Genomic DNA, 14,505 nt, shown 5'->3' on the forward strand with positions numbered 1-14,505 from the left:
AAACAAAGTGAAAACAGGGTCTCCAGCAATCCAGGTTGGCCTGGAGTTCACTATGTAGCAGAGGCTAGCTCTGAACTCCTGATGGTCCTGACTCTACTTCCCAAGTGCTGGCTCTCATCCACACCCAGCTTCCCATGACCTCCTGTATATGCAATCTTAAGCATCCTCTGGGCTGCTGATTGCGTTTCCATTTTCCTTTACATTTGTCTGCATTTCACAAGGTAGAGTTTTTATTGACTCCCAGTGGAAAATGAGCTTTTGTTCCGGCCTGTGAAGAGAGGGTGCTCTTCAGGGCTCGTTCTCCCCCTGGAAGGTCTCTGTGGATAGACTGGAACACCATGCAGAGCCCTTCCTACAAGTAGGAACTTGAGAGTCAAAGCACCCAGACTCCAGCCCAATGGCGAGTCCTGTCCTCAGCTGGAGTTTCACTCTTCCCGCTTTTACTATTCACATGTTTTGTTTTTCTGCTTACGGATTATTTTTCTTTCCTGCTTACTAAACTCTTTCTGCACCTGCCTCAAACAAATGTTCTGAGGAGCCCTCCCCTGGGTCTCTAGTTCAGCCGTGAAAGACAATGCAGCCATTTCATCAAGCAGCTCCCTTCCTTTCCCGGGTCTTCTTCGGTGAGGTGTAAAGGACAGTTCACTCTCTGGCCTCATCCTTTTTCCAAAAATAACACTGCTAAATATTAGGTTGTTACGTCTGCTGTGTCTAAACAACAGAGGGTAATTTTGGCATCAGTAATTTCATTTTGGCAAAGCCTTGCGGCTTTGACTGAATACTGAAATGGTTGCAGCCTAACAAAGCACTCGGTATACAGATACATAACTTAATTAGGGTAACCGAATCTGTTTACATTACCCTTTCCAACCGGCCAATAACATAGAGCTTCAGATTTACACAGACTGAGGGGATAAACATTAATGACATTACTATATTAAGAAGTACAGATACCGACTAAAATAAGAATTACCATAAATGAACTTAATTCGGTACCATGCCGATGCTGCTGCTCACACATTCAAAAATATAGCTATTGTTCCTCTTGTGCCTGCTCTTGGACCAATTTCCTGGATTAAAAGTCCTTTTAGGAGAACATTTTACAAAACTGGTTACTGTATTAGAGGATGCCTGTTGCCTGTCACTTCTCCTTCTGAACAGGCTGCAGTCCAGCCTGCTTATCCCGAATGGATGCTGTGAGCTTTTTGCTATTGAGATGGGATGCCTCAGCCCTCCCTACCTGCCTTTTCCTACAGTCAAGAACAAAGCCGATACTCATAGGCTTAGCAACCATGCCCCTGGTCCTCACTTTGGAAGCAATTACTCCTGAACTAGCCAATTAATCAGGCTAGACATGTCTTTCCTTCCCTGGGGCCATCTTAAAGATATTCTCTGTGCTGCAGACAGAAGAACCCTTTATGTGGTGAACACTATTCTTTTCGAGGGCTGAGTGTGTAGCTCAGTGGTAAAGCACCTGTTTAGTACCCATAAGGCCCTGGGTTCAATACCTAGTACACCGAGGAAAACACACACACACACACACACACACACACACACACACACACACACACACAGAGTTATTAAGATATATAGAATACACCTCCAAAATACAGAGAGTATTATTTATGTGAAGCAACAGAAGACTTGGAAGCTCCCATAGTTCTGTTATCCCAGCACTTTAGAGATTAAAGCGGGGAGAATGGCAAGTTCAAGGCCAGACTGGGCAACTTAGTGAGACCCTATCTCAAAATAGAAATAAAAACAAATACTTTTCAAAAAGAGAGAGGAAAAATGAGAGCATAGTGAAATGCAGTTTTAAAATTTTTAAACTGCGGCCGGAGCTACAGCTCAGGGGTATCAGGTTAGTACACAAGCTGCTCGAGGCCCTTGGTTCAAACCCCAGCACTGAAAAAAAGATAGGAAAGAAATGAAAGGCCATCAAAGGTGAAGGGAAGGACTGTCCTTTGGGCACTCAGCACCTCTGACCTTTCCTTAAAGGAGGGACAAGATAGAGTTCACCTGACCCTGCAAAACCCAGAGAAAAGCAAGAGAGAGGCATGAGACTCAGAAGGTTGCCGCTTGCCCCACCCAATCAACTGTAAAGGAGGAAAGACAGGGATGTTATGCAAAAGAAAAACAAACAGTTTGGGCTTAATCCTGTTGCTCAGAAGTACACAAAGGATCAAGTGCAGGAACACCTCCAGGCAAGCCAGGGCAACTAGTGGAAGATTTCTGGCTTCCTCATGAATCTCTCCTCTGCTGAGCTGTGGTACTGACGCACTCTCCATTACGCTTTCATAATTGTTCTGGGACTTGGTTTTCATCCCCAATTAATCATTATTCTTTACTGAGGGAAGAGCTTGAGAAGGCACAGGTTCACACAGAAACACCAGATTACTCAAGTTAAATAATAGCAAAAAGGGCCCAGGAAGCTTGGCTGGGAGAGGACTGACTGAAAATTTAAGGTCGTTGCATCAAGGGGTCAAGTTATCAAGTTAACAACATGAGGTGAACTTGAATCCGTTCTTGGGTTTCTCTTTGGAAGGACAGTTTTACATAGTTTGCTTTGAGGTTTGGTTTGATTTTGTGGCAGCGCCTTTATGAATTGCCCGGGCCAGCCTAGAACCCTTAATGCTCCTGCGTTAGCCTCCCGAGTGCTGGGACAACAGGCATGTGCCGCCATGCTTGGCTCTGCAGTTGGCTTTGTTATGGAAGCAAGTCAAAAATGACTCAGGGATTCCCTCTTCATTTAAAATGTAGGGATTTGGTTTTCACTTTGAAGGAAGCTGAGAAGGTAGAGGACTTAGACATCCCCATTTACTCTGTCTAACCAATTAAGTAACTCCATCCCGGGTAGGCTGATGGTTTAGAAATGATGCTTTTGGTGTATGTTTCAATAGTGATGATCGTGGCGGTGCTAAAGTGAAGGAGGATGACATTTCCAAAGCCCATCTTTCACCAAAACAACAATTCTTCCACAACTCCTGTCTTCCAATGGGGTCCTCTAGGGAAAACCTTCCCCCGGGGCCAATCATTTTGCTTTCTATTTCTTTTATCTAATTAACAACAGAAGAAGTTGTTGTCTGATCTGCAGAACCCAAAGCATTATTTAAAATTCTTGTCTCAGTGTGGGTCAGGGCATAGCTAACATGCAGCCCTTCGAAGGCCCCAGTGGTCACCAGTCCATGGCATCCCGCATGAGCTGGAAGGAACTGCACCCAATGTTGCTGAGGCAAAGGTTGATCACGAAGACTCTTTCTGGCTGCAAGATGGTTTGAAGCAAATACTTGCAAAATACAGTTTACAGTGCACCCAGATCGATTCACGTTAAGGTGCACGCAGTGACAGTGCACGCAGTGACAGTATTGCATTTAGTAATCAGACACAATAAGATTTTGGCTTTGGGGGCTTAGAGAATGACAGGGTCCCAGTTTGCAGTCCAGGTTGGTTGACCTGGAGCTCACTCTGAAGCCCTGACCAGTCTTGAACTCGTTCTCCTGCCTCAGCCTCAGCCTGGTAACATCTCCTGACTCTGAATCGTATTTCAAGATGTAACTGACAGTCACTTGCAGAGATTAATTGTTTAGCCTTGGGAGGGTAACAACTCCTTAATTATGCTGCCAGAACAAGGGTTCGGCCAAGGTGGGCATGTCTGAAGCTGTGGGGTAAGGACGGAACCAAACAGTGGTTTGCCAAAATTTGCCCCCATTGCCTGGGATTGCGGTGGGGGTGCTAAAATCCAAGATAGGATTCCCACCCCAGGAGTTCAGTAGGTACCAGGGCAGTCAGATGACTTCAGCCCTAGATGATGATGGTCGTGCAAATCCCTGGAGCAAAGTTTGAGAACCCATGGACCAGAGACCAAAACTCCTTGATTCCCTACCTCCTCCATGGTCGCATCGGACTTCCTTGGCTATTACTGAGTAATATGCTATAAGAAAAAAAAAATGTTTGGGGATTAAAAAATACCGCACTATGTAGAAAAAAATTAGCATGAACTAAAATGATAGGTGACCTGATCCTTACGGCAAAATTTATCATGGAAAATGAATGGGAGGAGCAGCTGTGCCAGAGTAGTGGTAATGCAAGATGTTGGTCCTAGGGTATCCTCTGCTCCATACCACGATACCAAAATCTTGGATGCCCATGTCACTTATGGAAAAAGACGCAACATTTTGCATATACCCTATGTACATTTTAAAACCACCTCTAGAGGACTTCAAATACCTAGTGCAATGTAATTGTTGTTATATATAAAGAGTTGTCACGCTTTGCTATATAGGGAATAATGACAAGAAAAAAGTCTGAACACGTGTAGTACAGATGCCATTGTTTTCAAGACAGGGTCTCATGGAGCCCAGGCTGGCCTTGAACTCACTACATAGCTGAGGTTGATCTTGAACTCCTGATCTTCCTGCCTCTACCTCCCAAGTACTTTACAGGTACATACCACCACCCCCAATTGCTAATATTTTTTTGAGAGAATATTTCCTATCTGAGGTTTGTTGAATCCATGGGTTCAGAGCCATGCTATGAGCTATGACAGGCCAACCATACAAAGCAGCAGGTGAGGAGTCGAGCATGCAGACATACGTGGCTGCCACTGAAGTGAGAGAAACCCTAGTTACAAGCCACTCATCCTCCTGATGGTCTCTGATTACCATGCGCAGCGGCTACCCTTGTGTGTGATCCGCCTTCACAAGCCGTTGGGAAGGAGCCCTTCACACACATTGCTGTGTGGAACATCTAGTCTTTCTGAATTAGGGAGGAGGGATGTCTTAGAAAAGAATTTTAAAAAATAAAAACACAAAACTGGCTGGTGTGGAACTCAGTTGATGGAGCACTTGCAGAGTACACGGGAAGTCCTGGGTTCAGTCCCTAGCCCCACATAAACCAAGCACTGGTCATTCATTCCTCTAATCCTAGCACTCGACAATAGAGGCAGGGGCATCTGAAGTTCAAGGTTGTCCTATCAGAGCCTAAGGATGTGACTCAGTGGATAAAGTGCTTACCACCGTAGTGTGAGGACAGGAGTTCAGCTCTCTAGCACCAGCATCAAAAAGCCTGGTGGGCACCGCAGCCCGTCTTTGACGCCAGAGTAGGAAGCACAGCGGTAAACTGGCTCATAGACTGGCTGCCTCTTAGAGCTGCAGGTTCAGAGGGACCCCGCCTCAGCACCTAAAGCGGAGAGTGATGGATGAAGACTTTTAACGTCAACCGCTGGTCTGCACAGGTACCCACACACGTGTGAACATGCATACACGTGCTTGAACACCACACACATACATACACATAGAAAAAAGTGAGAGAGAGAGAGAGAGGAGAGAGAGAGAGAGAGAGAGAGAGAGAGAGAGAGAGAGAGAGAGAGAGAGAGGTATTAATGAAGATGTGAGACAATGAGAACCTGCTAGGGAAGGGTATTCAGTGCCTGTTGGAAAAATTGACAGTAACCCAGCAGTCATCTGCGAGGAACTCACTCAGGAGAAAGATACTTATTTATCAAAGGACAAAGAATTCAAGAATTTCTACAAAACTGTGGCTTATACTTGACCCAAAGTAAAACAGTCAAATGCCTGCTAACAGTTATTTCACAGTGCATTGCTCAACACTGGCACGGTTGACACCCAGGGCTGAAACGCCTCCTAAGTGCCTGTGTGTACAATTTGGGATGTCTAGAGGCAATCCTGTCCTCCATTCTCCAGATTCCAGCAGTATCCTCTGCCTCAACCTCCAGCTGTGACCGCCATGAATGTCTCCAGGTCCTGTTCCTTCTCTGTATTTGGTAATGAGAAATCTTGAATATAATTCAACAGCCTATCATGAAAAAAAAGTAAGTTTCCTGAACACAATGTTGAGCCCAAAGTGCCTGCCATGCTGTATATTTCTATTTCTATAAGAACACAAATAGGTGAATGTCACCTGTGCTGTTAAACATGCAGTATCCAGTGGAGTGTCGCTCACAGGAGTGTGTGGCATCATACTGAACATGTATGCATTCTTCAAACATGCATGAATGAGTGAATGATCCCCATTCTGAAACAGACACTTAGAACTGCTTTTGCTGTTGACTCTTTACACAGGTGTACAAGTAGCTCAGAGCTGTCTCCTTTACTTTGGTTGAAGGCAAAGACGTAAATCATGTTCCATAACTGTTCCTTCTGAGTCACCTCGGATTCCCTGAAGAGCAGAAACAGACACCTCCACACCAGATGAGGACAACTGTCCCCCATGACAAGGCTGCACCCTGGAGCAGAAGGAACCATCTCTTGAGAATCAGAATGATGTGGTAGTTTGAATATATTTGGCCCTCATAAGTTCATAGGGAGTGGCACTATTAGGAGGTGTGACTTTGTTGGAATGGGTGTGGCCTGGTTGGAGGAAGTGTGTCAGTGTGGGGGTGGGCTTTGAGGTTTCCTATGCTCAGGATACCTCCCAGTGAGTCTGTTGACTTCCTGCTGCCTCCTGGCTAAGGCGTAGCCAGCTCCATGTCTGCCTGCATACTACCATGCTCCCTGTCATGATGATAATGGACGGAACCTCTGAAACTGTAAGCCACCACCTCAGTTAAATGTTTTCTTTGTAGGAGTTGCCATGGTCACGGTGTCTTTTCACAGCAGTGAAAACCCTGAGACAAATGATGTCCTCAATTGATGACAGCCATGGTAATAAAGACTTCTTCAGGCTGCCTTACAGAAGCAGAGCAGAAAGCATTATTAGCCTGACCACAGGGACTGGGATGGCAGAGTTAGCGCACCCATGGTCCGCTGCATCCCTTCTTTCTTTACATAAACCTAAATTTCCTATCAGGACCCTGAAGATTGATTTCACTGGACCCCTCTGTCCATTTTAATGTGGCTACATTGAAGAAATCCCATCGTCCACTCTTCATTGTCTGATTTTATCATCATTTGGGGTCCTGCTGTGGCTCCTAGGGCCTTGGATTTTGCTCCCAAAAACTTAGTTACATTTCTTTCCCCAGAAAATACTTTTAAGGTTAGTGGGGGATCAAAAGCCCCCTTTAAAATAATTAATAGCTGTGGATACCCTACAGTACCACATCCCAGATCATTCTCCATGAAGGACCATTCTTTAGGATCATTCTTCCTAAAGCAGGGACCACTCAGGGTTTTTCTACGTTGGTTCTTTTGACACCAACCACCTAGCTATTACATAGCTGTCGCTTCCCTTCCAGTGAACAATGTGAAGCAGAAAAACAGTTAAGAAAATCAGGAGGTTAACACTTAGTCCTAAAGGACACTTTGGGAACAGAACAAGGCACTGGCCCTTTAAGAAAGCTGGATTCTAGATTATGTAAGGAGGGGGAGGGAACTCAAAGACAGCCTGATTGATGGTAGAACAGGAGCCAGGGAATATACGTGGCCTTAGTAGCAATTATAGCCCCCACTTTCCTGACGAGAAAACTGAAATTCAGAATGCTAGGTCACTAGTGGGATACTAGCAAGCTTGAAAGTCATGGACGATAGACCTTTAGCTTATAATCAGCAGCTTGTAAAACAGTTAAGCCCTGCTCAGAGTTACTCCATAATGAGGAAAGGTGTGACTTGGAGGCTGCACACCACTCTGCATCACTCCATTTGTCTCCATTTTGAGCACAAACACAGAGGCGGGATGACTGTATCTCATTGTACACATAGACACCATACCTGCCCAGCACCATCCATAAGCACAGATCAACAAATGATGTTCCTAAAAGTACACTTATACAGTTAGCAAAGTAGATTGGGTTCATATGAGCATAGGATTGTATAGAAACCAACCAACTAACCAAACCCCCAAGAACCTCCCTGTGGTGATATTTCATGTGTGCACCCTAATAAAGCTTATCTGAGGATCGGAGGAAAAAGCCAGCCACTATAGTAAACATAGAGGCCAGGCAGTGGTAGCAAATGCCCTTAATCCTAGCATTTGGGAGGCAGAGATCCATCTGGATCTCTGTGAGTTCAAGGCCACACTGGGAACAGAGCCAGGCATGGTGACTCACGCCTTTAATCCCAGTGCTAGTTAACCATAGAGGTCTGGAGGTCTGTACAGACAGACAGGAAGAGATAGAGCTGGATAGAGAGAGGAAAATGATGTAGCTGGGTGGAGAGAGGAAGTAAGATGGCAGGGCACAGAAAGGATATAGGTGTGAGTATACAGGAAGTAGCTCTCTCTTTGGCTGAGGATTTCCTAGAGATAAGAACATGGCTGGCTTCTTTCTGCTTCTCTGATCTCTCAGTTTTCACCCCAATATCTGGCTCTGGGTTTTTTTTTAATTAATAAGACCTTTTAGCAATTCATCTCTCCCAAAACACTGGCTTGAAGATGGTCGCAACACCCCCACCTACACCCCTAAAAAGGGAGACACCTAACACTGGATGACAACAGCCCCCACTGATCTGTCATCTTGCAACTGGTGGCAGGAACAGACACAGCTTCACTCCATCCTCCACAGAAGCCTGAAGCATTCCCATCCCCCAGAAACCCCCACTAAGCAACACCAAGATTCATGGTTTTACTACAGGAAAGAATTTCAGGATGAGCCAGTATGAAACAGAGTTGGAGTTTATTAAAAGATCTTTTTTTTTTTTTTTTTTTTTTTTTTTTTTGTTTTTTTTTGTTTTTCGAGACAGGGTTTCTCTGTGTAGCTTTGCGCCTTTCCTGGAACTCACTTGGTAGTCCAGGCTGGCCTCGAACTCACAGAGATCCGCCTGACTCTGCCTCCCGAGTGCTGGGATTAAAGGCGTGCGCCACCACCGCCCGGCCTAAAAGATCTTTTAACATATATATTAAGCACAAAGATTAATAGAGAGATGCTCAAGGAGAGAATAAAAATACCTACCTATGGTGTGGGCTTCACAAGGGGGAGTCTGAATTAGGTTTCTTTACAATGGGATTTGGGTGGCTGTCAAGTTACATGTCTAAAAGTTGCTAAAAAGCACCCCATGCACATGCAAACACATACGTACTTTAAAAATTGCTCAGAGATGTAGTTTGCAGCAATGGGAAAAGTTCAGGAATCTTCTTGTGTAAACAAAGTTGTCAGGTGGATTTATGAGGGGTAGGGTTTAGGTTGAAGAATGAGAGAGGAGTACTTTGAGATGATATACCACCATGGCACTATGCAAGCCCGGGTTAGCTACTGTTCTTGACAAGGGCCAGGCATACCTTCTTTCTCATGCTTTCCTTCCCAGGTCCCCACAATTGTCTCTGTCTTTCTGTCCTTTGGAATCTGACCACCTGGTGTGTGCTAAAGTGCCCCCAGAGAACTCCCAACTGTCCCTGTGGTTTCAGGTCAGTCTGGTCCCCAGCAGTGATACAGCCTGCTAGAGTTGTCATCTCTTCATCCATCTGTCTGTCCATCTGGACCTGGACCCCAAGACTTACCAATGTGACCTCCATGGTCCTGTACCTCTCCTCTGCAGTTCAACTCAACCCTGAGGCATGGCTGGGCTTGCAAGTCAGCAGCTCAGCTCTGCTCACCTCCAACAGCTCTCCAAACTGGGTTCATTAACATATTGTCTAACCATTTGCAATGAGTTCCCTTTGAGTCTGAATTAACTGCCTCTGTTTCCAGGGAGGCTCATCACCGATGTGAAATAATTCTTTTATACACTGTGAAGATTTGTCACTCAGATTGATTTAATAAAAAGCTAATTGACTGGTAACCAGGCAGGAATTATAATCGGAACAAGCAAACTAGGAGAATGATGGGAAGAAGAAGGGTTGAGTCAGAGGAGACACCAGCCAGATGCTAAGGAAGCAGAATGTGTAGAAAATGAAGTAACAAACCATGAGCCATGTGGCAAAGCATAGATAAGAAATATAGGTTAATTTAAATGTAAGAGTTAGGTAGTAACAAGCCTGAGCTATCAGCCGAGCATTTACTATTAATATTAAGTCTCCATGTCAATTATTTGGGAATCGGCTGCTAGTTATTTGGGAGGTGGTCAAGCCAGTGGTCAGGACAGGAAAACTCTACCTACACCATGTGCAGTGAGTTCCCGTTGAGTCTGAATTAGCTGCCTCTGCTTCCAGGAAGGCTCTCACAACTTCTTAAACTTGTCTGCAGGTCTCTTTGATCCTCTTCTATTCATTGTATAATCTACATATATCCACATATATAACTATAATTATTGAATGATATATAATGTGTGATCTGATCATTAATATCAGCAATTGAGATTACAAACTAAGAACTTGTGTTTGCCAGTGGCCAGCCATCAACTGAAATTGGGACTACCTTGCCAAAGAACTGATGTAGCTTGCTATTAATAAATTTTGACATTTTGAAAAGATACAGACGTGTCTTTCTTGATTTATGGCATAGCATACCCACATCTCAACTGTAGCACTCTAATTGTCACCCACCCCCCACCCCAAACCAAGTCAGTTGAGGAAACAGCTCAGTCAGTAAAATGCTTACTGTGCAAGCAAGAAGACATGTGTTCAATCCCCATAATCCATGTGAAAAGAAAAAAAAAGCCATGTTGAAACACAATTGCAATCCCAGGTTAGGGAGGCAGAGAGGAGTGGATCCCTGGGCTGGGGATCCCTGGCTAGCCAGCCTAAGCTAACTGGTGAGCTTCAGGTCAATGAGAGCCACTGCCCACTGGATGAATGAGACCAGAGGTTGTCTTTTGCTGTACACACACACCATGCACTAACACACATACCATACACACAAACACACATAAACACATACACATCACACAGACACAGACACACAGACACACAGACACACACAGACACACACGCACGCACGCACGCACGCACGCACGCACATGCACAAACCAGGCAACAGAAATCAAAGGAAGAGATACTTTTAGTTAAGTCTAAAAAACACACACTCCCTATTTTACAAAAGGGAATTATAGGGCACTGGGTGGAAGTTTCCCATACTTGGTAGAATTCCTTGTCCATGGACTTGTCCTCTGACCTCCGAGACCAACAGACCTGCAGGGTGCTGGCTTGCTCTCTCTTTTCCTTAAAAAAATCAGCTTCATGCTCCACCTCCTGTGTCCCTGTAACCACACTGATTTTAAAAATATTTATTAATATGCTTCCTTGTGGGTGTACTGCCACAGCATGGGTGTGGAGGTCAGAGGACAATTTTCATAATCTCGTGGGCTGGGGTTGCAAAATAAAAAGGGGAAAAGGAGAAAGCTAGTTGAGTACCAGCATTCATTTGTCTCGACTTTGGACATGTGGCCAGCCCTCTCAGACTCCTGCCGCTACACCTTCACTGCCGTGAAGGACTGACTGTTCCTCCTCAAACTGTGAGCCAAAACCAATCTGTCTTTCCTTAAGTTGTTCTTGTCGTGATCCTGTCGCAAAAGCAAGAAAAGCAGTTAACACACCATTCTTTTCTCTTTCTGCAGATAACAGTCCACGGTGTCAAAGTCATCTCCCTTGGTACAGAGAATGCTCAGCTCCTACCCTCGTGTATTCGGTTACACTCTTTCTCATCCTCCTGCTTCTGCACCCCCCCATCACTTCCATTAAATGTGTTTGTTTTTAACTTCATGAAGAGTATGTCTGGGACCTCCCTCTGGATGAAAGGTATATTGACATATTATAATAAAATTCATTGCCATTTTAGCAAAATTTACATCATTTCACTGAATAACTTTCATGTGGCCCTTTCAGTCCCTACCCTGCTTCAAGTCACCGTATGAGAGGGCTGATCTATAGAAAGAATGTTAGTGAGCTCTGGCTCTAGATGGGTACACCAGTGAGGAGGCAAAAGGAAGTTAAGCCTCAGTTTCCCCATCAGAGAAGAAGGAGATCTTGAGTGCCCCCCAGTGCTAGAGAGGAGCTTGGTCACATGATTCCCTGTTGTCACACCCATTCTGCTTGTCAGTAGAGCCCAGCTCAGTCCATCCATCCTTCCTTCCTCTTTCTCCACTGGCTCTTCCTTCCCTCCCTCCCTCCCTCCCTCTTTCCATCCCTCCCTCCCTCCCCTCCTCACTGACTCCTCCCTCCCTCTCCCTCTCTCCTCACTCTCTTCTCCTCACCTCGTCTTTTCTTTTAGAGGTTTCTTTTCTATTTGAGTCAGCCAGTTACTACGTAGCCCAGACTGGCCTGAAACTCTCAGGGATCTACTTGTCTCGGCCGCAGAGTGTTGGGATTACAGAGGTGGTTTTAGCTCTGCTCTTCCTGGTCACATTAGTGTAGCTATAATTTTGGACTGAAGTCCCAAATACCCTGTTCTCCAAGAGTTCTGTCCACAAAGAATTTTCTCTTTCTGTTATTTGTTTTATTATTTTTTTTTTAAAAAAAGATTCTCAGGTAGCTCTGGCTGGCCTTAAACGCACTATGTAGCCAAGAATGACTTGCAACTTCAGATCTGCCTGCCTCTACCTCCCTAGGGTTTGGGATTACAGATTATTTGTTACCTTATCTGGTTTATGTAGAAGCGTTTGAGCCCAGTGCCTTGTACCTGCCAGGCAAACACTCTCTCAACTGAGCCACATCCAGTCCCACAATACATTTTTCTAACCATTCTTACCTCAAGACTAGAAGGAACAAACCTAGCTGGGTGGTGGTGGTGCACACCTTTAGTCCCAGCACTCGGGAGGTGGAGACAGGCAGATCTCTGTGAGTTTGAGACCAGCCTGGTCTACAGTGTGAGTTTGAGTTCCAGGATGCCAGGGCTACTGAGAAATTCTGTCTAGGAGTGTGTGTGTGTGTGTGTGGGGGGGTCATTATATTTTTCTAGGTTGGGTGGTGGTTGTACATGCCTTTAATTGTAGCACTCAGAAGGAAGAGGCAGGTGGAGCTCTGAGTTCCAGGCCAACCTGGTCTACAGAGTTAGTTCCAGGACAGCCAGGGCTACACAGGGAAACATTGTCTTGAGGAAAAAAAAAAAAAAAAAAAAAAGAACAAGTAAAATTCCATTATTACTAATTTCAGGTATTACAATATTCCTTATAATTTCCTTCTGCACTGGCCACATGTTAATCCTGCCTTTTATATGTGGTTCTGGGATAATGCGAGCAACAGGGATTTGCTGAAAGGACACAGCCAGCTGAAGGGGCTCCCACCAGCTAAGTCTTGAGTAATTTGAGCAGCAAAGTAAGTAGAAATAGTAATGTATTGTAACCTACCAACTGAACAAGGAATCCAAATGCCTAGGAATCCAAATAAACACATGGGAATATAGGATACCTCTATCTTATAGTTGAATGCCAGCTAATAAACAGAGAATGAACAGTTAAAGGAAAAACAGGATTTAGCAAGTGTTAAGGCAATGATTGAGTGATTCAAAACCCATCTGTAAGAGAATGAAACAGGACTGTGTTTGGGTGGGAGCTCCACCTCAACCCCTGGCACCCTGGCATCCACATACCCAAAAAGCCTGGAATGTTCTGATGGAAGATCCACCTCAACTCCCCTCCAAAGACTAGACTCACTCTTTCCCCAAACCTGCCCCTTCAAACCCTGCCAAACACGGCTCCTCCCCCAGAGAGGCTCAAGACCATTCCCACAGGGTATATAAGCTGCATTCCAGAGAACAGACTTGTGGTTTTCTGGGTCTCTCGTCCCTGTCCCCTCTCTGGGGGCCCAGAGAATCAGCCTGGGAACACTTTACCCATTAAACCAGGGCTTTTTCTAATTCATTCTGATTTGGTTTGATTTGGATTGTTGCATTGGCGGAGAGGCTTATCGGGGTGCAAAAACTTATCAGACTGAACATTTGTCAAACAGGGCATCTAAAAAGTCTAGAATTATCTGTCTACGAAACACTATCTCATAACCAATGCAAAATACTATCATTTCACTTTACAGAGGAAAAACTTGGCAGGCACTGTCTTAACCAAATGAGAAAAAGTAGCCTCATCACCATGGAGACAAATAAACATGGCAGGCCCGTGCAACATTATTTCTTTAGGATTGCTGCCCAAAAGATAAACTGAATCTAGTGATGAGGATTTTCCAACCTGAATTCTTCAAAGATGATAAGGTCACCAAAGACAGACAGGAATTGTCCCAGGTGGCAGTCAAGCACACATCTGAAGACTCTTGATCAGAACACAGATTTGTGTAGTCCATTACTGCCATGGTTCACAACCAGTGGCTCTGGAGTTGAGTTTGTGGATTAAATGTAAAGAATATCTACTGATGATGCAGGAGAAGCCTTTATTAGGACACACTTGGAAATGTTCACGTAATTGGAGAATGACAGAGGGAGGGGGGAAGGGGAGAGAGAGAGGACCATAATGAGGCAATGTGGCTAATTACTGTGGGTGGCACATAGGAAAACTCTGTATAATTCTTTTAAGTATAACAATTTTGAATAATAAAAGTTGAAAACATTAAAATCTTTATATGCTTTCTGGCCATTCAAATAATAGTATCTTCATTGAATACTTTGCCTGAGCTATAGGAACTTCTGAATGATCATGCATGGTGGGGGGGGGGCTTTTCAGATTAAGCAATGCCACCCTGGCTATGGACTCAGCTTCCTTATCTGGAAATAGAAGATAACAATAGCCACCTCTT

General features: G+C 44.7%; 1 protein-coding gene across 1 annotated transcript in view; it reads right to left on the minus strand.

Annotated features, from left to right (window-relative positions):
- The window catches only part of LOC128103573 (N-acetyllactosaminide beta-1,6-N-acetylglucosaminyl-transferase-like), a 102,562-nt gene that overhangs the window by 69,735 nt on the left and 18,322 nt on the right, over positions 1 to 14,505 (minus strand). The window lies entirely within an intron of this gene.

The sequence above is a fragment of the Peromyscus californicus genome, unplaced genomic scaffold (genome assembly GCF_007827085.1).
Source record: "Peromyscus californicus insignis strain IS unplaced genomic scaffold, ASM782708v3 Scaffold_8__1_contigs__length_139910024, whole genome shotgun sequence".
NCBI classification, from domain to species: Eukaryota; Metazoa; Chordata; class Mammalia; order Rodentia; family Cricetidae; genus Peromyscus; species Peromyscus californicus.